Raw genomic sequence first — 6,176 nt, 5'->3', positions numbered from 1 at the left:
TGCTATTTCTGACAGTGGCTCGACTGTCCTATAAGCCTGTGTGTCAGGAGTGCTGTAGACCTGTTTTCCTGTTTTCTTTCAGCCAGTTATGGGGACAGAGTGTTCTGCTTTCGGGCGTGTAGTTTTTCCTCTCTACAGGTCTTCAGCTGTTCCTGTGGGCCTGTGTCTTGAGTTCACCAGGCAGGTTTCTTGCAGGGGAAAAGTTGGTCCTACCTGTGGTTCCAAGGCTCAAGTTTGCTCGTGGGGTACTGCCTAAGTCCTCTCCGCTGTGGCAGCAACCGGGAAGATCTGCGCCGCTCTTTCCAGGAGCCTCCGTGCACCAGGGTTCCAGATGGCGTTTGGTGTTTTCCTCTGGCGCCTGGATGTGCACAGAGTGCAGTCTCTTCTGGTTTCCCAGGCGTGTCCGCCTCTCTGAAGGTTCAGCTCTCCCTCCCACGGGATTTGGGTGCAGAGAACTGTTTATCCGGTCTGTTTCCTTCAGGTTCCGGCAGTGTCTCAGGCGCAGGGGTCCTGCCGCTCCCGAGCCCTCCCCTATGGGAACCCAGAGGCCTTATACAGTTGCCTCTTGGGCCAGGGATGTGGGCAGGGGTGGGCAGTGTTGGTGGTCTCCTCCGCTCTGCAGCCTCAGGAGTGCCCACCTGATCAGGCGGTGAGGTCTCTCTCCCACGGGGTTTGGGAGCAGAGAGCTGCTGCGGTCCGGGATCCGCCGGTGTGGGACTTCCGGTAAACACAGGAAGTGCCCGGCCTTAGAGGAATTTTGCCTCTGTGTGTCCTGAGTTCACCAGGCAGGTTTCTTGCAGGGGAAAAGTTGGTCCTACCTGCAGTTCCAAGGCTCAAGTTTGCTCGTGGGGTACTGCCTAAGTCCTCTCCGCTGTGGCAGCAACCGGGAAGATCTGCGCCGCTCTTTCCAGGAGCCTCCGTGCACTAGGGTTCCAGATGGCGTTTGGTGTTTTCCTCTGGCGCCTGGATGTGCACAGAGTGCAGTCTCTTCTGGTTTCCCAGGCGTGTCCGCCTCTCTGAAGGTTCAGCTCTCCCTCCCACGGGATTTGGGTGCAGAGAACTGTTTATCCGGTCTGTTTCCTTCAGGTTCCGGCAGTGTCTCAGGCGCAGGGGTCCTGCCGCTCCCGGGCCCTCCCCTACGGGAACCCAGAGGCCTTATACAGTTGCCTCTTGGGCCAGGGATGTGGGCAGGGGTGGGCAGTGTTGGTGGTCTCCTCCGCTCTGCAGCCTCAGGAGTGCCCACATGATCAGGCGATGAGGTCTCTCTCCCCTCTTTTATTTCAGTCTTGTACTCCATTTTCTTTTCAATGCAACATTGGGTAGGGGAGATGGATCTGTTGATAAAGTACTCACTCTGAAGACCTAAGTCTAATCCCCAGAAGCCATCTTCTTTTAAAAAAGGCCGCCGTACTGTCATATATTTGCAATCCCAGCCCTGGCAAGCCAGAGACAGGAGGATGCCAGGGGTTCAGGGGCCAGACAGCCTAGATGGATTGGTGAGCTTCAAGCCAATGAGAGACCGCCTCAGTAAGACAAGGCAGAGAAGGACATCTGAGCTTGTCCTCTGACCTTTACATGAACACACATGTACTCATACGCATACACTGTGCCATTCCACATTAACAGTGAGCACTGCCAATTGATTACAGGCAGAGGAAGAGAATCTGAATGCTTTGGGACCCTGGCATATTTCTCCTCTTAAGACTATCTTACCAAGTAGCCTCTGATGTAAGCATCATCTTCACAGCCCTTAGACGTGGGAATGGGTCGCTTTAAAGGCATCTTTTTAAATTAAAAGCCTTTTATAACAACCTGACTTCCCTCGCGTTTAGGTGCACACTAAATATATAAAGTTATGCCCTGCTGTTTGCAGGAACTGACTGCACGTCCTTCTGGGCTGTCGGCGTCCATGTTTAAACGTTTAGACAAAGCTGAAGGGCTTTTCTTATTTCAAATTCATCCAGAGAGTGGAACTGAGACTCAGAAGACCTGCAAAGTTCCCCCGTTACCTATTCAGAACTGGTGGGGAGATCTTCATTAAATCAAAGGTAAAAAAAAAAAATTAAACATCACAAGATCATGAGCAAAGCTGCCTTCCCTTTAAATCTCACACACATGCCAACATTTGACTTATAAATAGAGGCTGGGAAGCTGGGACAGGGAGTTACGTAACTGTTTCTCTGTCCTGGATTGGATCACCTCGTTGGAAACTCTACAGACTGGAGGGAGAGCCTCTTTCTACCACCCAGGGCGGGCATGAATTTAGAACATTGGCGTCTACGTTCGACCTCTAAGCTGTTTGCCATCCTAAACCCCAAGTTCAGGTTTGAGCTGTAAGAAATCAGGCAGGGTGTGTACCAGGATACGACCTCTCCTCACGAAATCCCCATGCCAATGCAGAGTAGAATTTAGGAAGGTTTGGTTTCCTCTAAGCCAACAGTGCGTCCTCTGTATTGTCGCTGCTGCTGACAAAACGTGAAGCCAAGCCTCCCATTGCCCCTCGGCCTGCAGCAGCCTTGATCCTCAACCATCATGTCCAGATCCGTTCCTTCAGTTCCTGACCTCGAACTTCAGACTCCTGCCCTTTGACCTCTCTACGGCCACGGGCACTGCTCAAAAGTAGCTGCCAGAGAGCTTCAAACCTGCTACGATTTGAAAACAGCCAACTGCTGGGGTACTTGGTCCCCAGCTGGTGGTGCTGTCCCAAGAGGTGGGAGAGCCCCGTGAACCTGCAGCCTGCCTGTCAGACATCAGGCCATGGGGCAGAGCTTGAGACTTCCGCTAACTCCACTTCAGGCCAGATGGCTTTTCTACTTCTTGTTTGTGGCAGGGATGGGAAGGGTTCAGCTGGACACTCCCACTATCCCGTTTCTTCCCACCGTGATGGGCTCTAGACCATTTCTAACCATGAACCAAAGTTCTTGTCTTCCTCAAGTCATCTTGTCAGGCAATCTGTTGTGGGGACAAGAAAGGTTGATAATACACCTTTCTTACCTTACAGAGTCCTGCCCTGGTTCTGTGGTGTGCAATAGAGTTCCTCCTGCTGTAACAGCCCCACAGAAACAAGAAAAAGGTGGTTTGCTCTGGTTCCCCATCACGATGGGCAAAGTGAGGCAGAATGGGGGTGGGGCCAGCTGGTCACACAGAATCTCCACTCAGCAGAGGGGGTGGGGGGCAGCTGGTCACACAGGATCTCCACTCAGCAGAGGGGGTTGGGGGCAGCTGGTCACATAGGATCTCCACTCAGCAGAGGCGGGTGGATACTGATTCTCTGCTTACCTACTGTCGTCAGCTAGCCCAGGACTCCAGTCCATGGAATGGTGCCACCCCCATGTAAGGCCTGCCTTCCAAACTCCGTTCACTCAATCTAGCAAGTCTCCCACAGACACCCCTAAAGGTTTGTCTCCACTATCAAGTTGGCAGTGTCTATTAACTACCACAGAGGTCAGTTCACACTGCACACAGAAAGGATGTGAAAGGCTATCTGGCCATGAGCCTAGCCTTTAGTGGCTGAGCCACCGCTGACGTGCAAGTTTCCAGTCAGATCCCCCATGTCTCAAGAAAGCAGGAGAAGGAGACTGGTTGGGAGAGGGGTGAGGAGGTATTATTTTGGTGGTGGTGATGGTGATGGGGGTGGTGGTTGAGGGATTCCCCTCTGCATTTATATTTTCTGCTGGTAAAGTAGGAAGTCACCTGGGTCCTCTGGGCAGTTTTTCCATGATGTGAAGCAGACAGAGGGGAGGAGCAAATGAGTCTCAAAGTTGTCAGCAGTGAACACGGAACAACGTCGGCCTCCTTACAGCAGCTCCTCACGCTGTGTTTCTGTATGTTAACAATGGTTGATAGCATATATGATTGTTCGGTGCCGCGACATGCCACACCAGTGAACAAATTTGAAAAGAAGTTAAGCTATGGACTTGGTGAGGAACTGGGAAACAGAAACTGGGGGGTGGGGGGACATGGGGAAAGGCAGTAGGAAGAGCCCTGGGGAGGTGGTTGGGACTGTGGAGAAGGGGTCTGGAGCTCTGGGCACTGAGCACACTTTGAAAGATGGTACAGCACAGTGCTGGGTTGCAAGAACAGAGCACCCAGGGTACCTATCATGCCAGCTTTTGCCACCCATACTTGAGGACTGGCCCCTGGAGACATCACCTCTTACACACCCAGCCTACCTAGGTGCCAATGGAGCTGGCTGCTACTGTGCGACCATGGACAGGAGAGGCCATAGGAGTGCAGGGACTGCCCTCCGCATGGCCCAGCACCTCCCAGAAGAGCCATGAACACCAGGGAGGACGTCTGCTAGCATCTGCACGAGGGAGCCCTTACCAGCCCCATTTCAGAAAGGAAGATGTGGATACTCAGAGACCGAGAACTATTTCGTGAGCTCTTGTGTATATTAAGAGGCTGGGACTGAAATCCCAGGTCACCTGCTTCCTGAACTGCACTCTTGGGGAAGGTGTGGGAATTCAGAAGAGCTGAGTCGCTGTCAGAGATGGAGCCGGAACTCACCGAGGTGGGCTGATGGGGTGGGAAGAGCATCTCCCTACTCCACCACATCCTTCAGATTTAACCATTGCCTCTTACTGGTGTGGTACACTTGAGCAAGCTCTTTGCCCTCTCTGAGTGCCTCACTTTTCCCATCTCTTCAATGGGGACAACGATAGCACCTGCAGCAAGCAGCTGTTAAATTGAGTGTGTGGTGGCATGGAGCTGGCTTTTCTAGGCCACCGCATGTGCCCAGGAGACACTGTCATTTTTCACAGGTGTGCTAAGTGTCAGCTGAGCCAGCGTCTTCATGTTTGATTTTCATTACAAACCAATAGTTTTTAGAAAATGATTAGACTGACCTGGTTTACATTTGGTAATCACTTTATATGGTAATGTGGTTTCTAAATTATATATTGGCTTTCTCCCATCTCTGTGCCACTTTCTCAGGTTTTCACTATTTTTGCCCCAATTTCCAAAATACATGGCTTATTCTCGAATTCTCTTGTGAGTGCAAAAAGGGGGAAACCTTACAAATGCAAAATACAAAAACCTGCTTTTATAATACATTAACTTCATGTGCATAATATCACTTTGGGCTAAAGTTCAGCATTTTGGTTGGGGATTAATTCTCATCCCTATACAGAAGGGATCTAAAGGACATGGTGTGTATGTGTACGTGAGTATGTATGCGTGTGTGTGAGTACATGTGTAGGTGTGTGTATGTGAGTGCATGTGCACATTCGTGTGTGAGTATGTGTGTGTCCATGCAAGTGTGAGTGTATATGTGTGTGTTTATGTATGTGTGTATGTGTGAGTGTGACTATATATGTATGTGGGGGTGTGGGGGTGTGCATGCATTTATGTATATGTGTGTGAGTGTGTATTGTGTGCACATATGTGTGGTGTGTCTGTATGAATAAGTGTATGTGTATATGTGTATGAGTGTGTGCATATGTTTGTGTGAGTGTATGTGTGTGAGTGTATATGCATATGTATGTGAGGGGGGCTGCGTGTGTGAGTATGTATGTGTGTGAATGCATGTGTATGTATGTGTATGTGAGTGTAAGTATATGGGTTTGTGGGTGTGTGTGTATGTATGATTATGTATATATTTGATTTGTATGGGAGTGTGTGAGTGTATGTGCATATGCATGTATGAGAATGAGTGTTGGGGTTTGTGTGTGTGAGTATGTGTGTATGGGTGTGAGTGTGTGTATATGTATATGTGTGTATGTGTATGTGAGTGTGAGTATATGTATATATGTGTATGGGTGTTGTGTATGTATGCATATATGTGTGTGTACATGTGTTTAAATTTGTGTTTGTGTTGTGTATCTGTATGAGTGGGTGTGTGTATATTTGTGTGAGGGTGTATGTATGTGAGTGTGAGTGGGGTGTGTTATGTGAGCGAGTGTGTCTGTGTTTATATGTATATAGGCATATATTGTATGAGTGTGTATGGTGTGTGTCTGTATGAGTGTGGTTTTGTGTGTGTGTGTGTGTGTATCAGAGAACAACATTTAGGAGTCAATTGTCTTCTCCTACCAGGAACCACACCCAGGAAGGTCCTAAGGCTGGACCTCACCTCCCTAGGCGGTTGGGTTATCTATCTACCCATGATCCATCTCACCAGCCTTACTCCTGCTCTATTTCAATGTCAACGTTCATAAAAGCATCAGGGAGCATCT

General features: G+C 49.7%; 1 long non-coding RNA gene across 1 annotated transcript; it reads left to right on the top strand.

Moving 5' to 3' along the window:
• The first annotated feature begins 3,538 nt into the window (after positions 1-3,538).
• Positions 3,539-5,072, top strand: LOC147995831 (uncharacterized). The gene is made up of 3 exons (XR_015683986.1): positions 3,539-3,601; positions 3,686-3,920; positions 4,168-5,072. It is a non-coding gene; the product is annotated as an uncharacterized LOC147995831 (long non-coding RNA).
• Positions 5,073-6,176: the final 1,104 nt, after the last annotated feature.

This window comes from Rattus norvegicus, chromosome 3 (genome assembly GCF_021556685.1).
Source record: "Rattus norvegicus strain SHRSP/BbbUtx chromosome 3, alternate assembly SHRSP_T2T, whole genome shotgun sequence".
NCBI classification, from domain to species: domain Eukaryota; kingdom Metazoa; phylum Chordata; class Mammalia; order Rodentia; family Muridae; genus Rattus; species Rattus norvegicus.
This window is presented reverse-complemented; position numbering and strand designations above follow the sequence as displayed.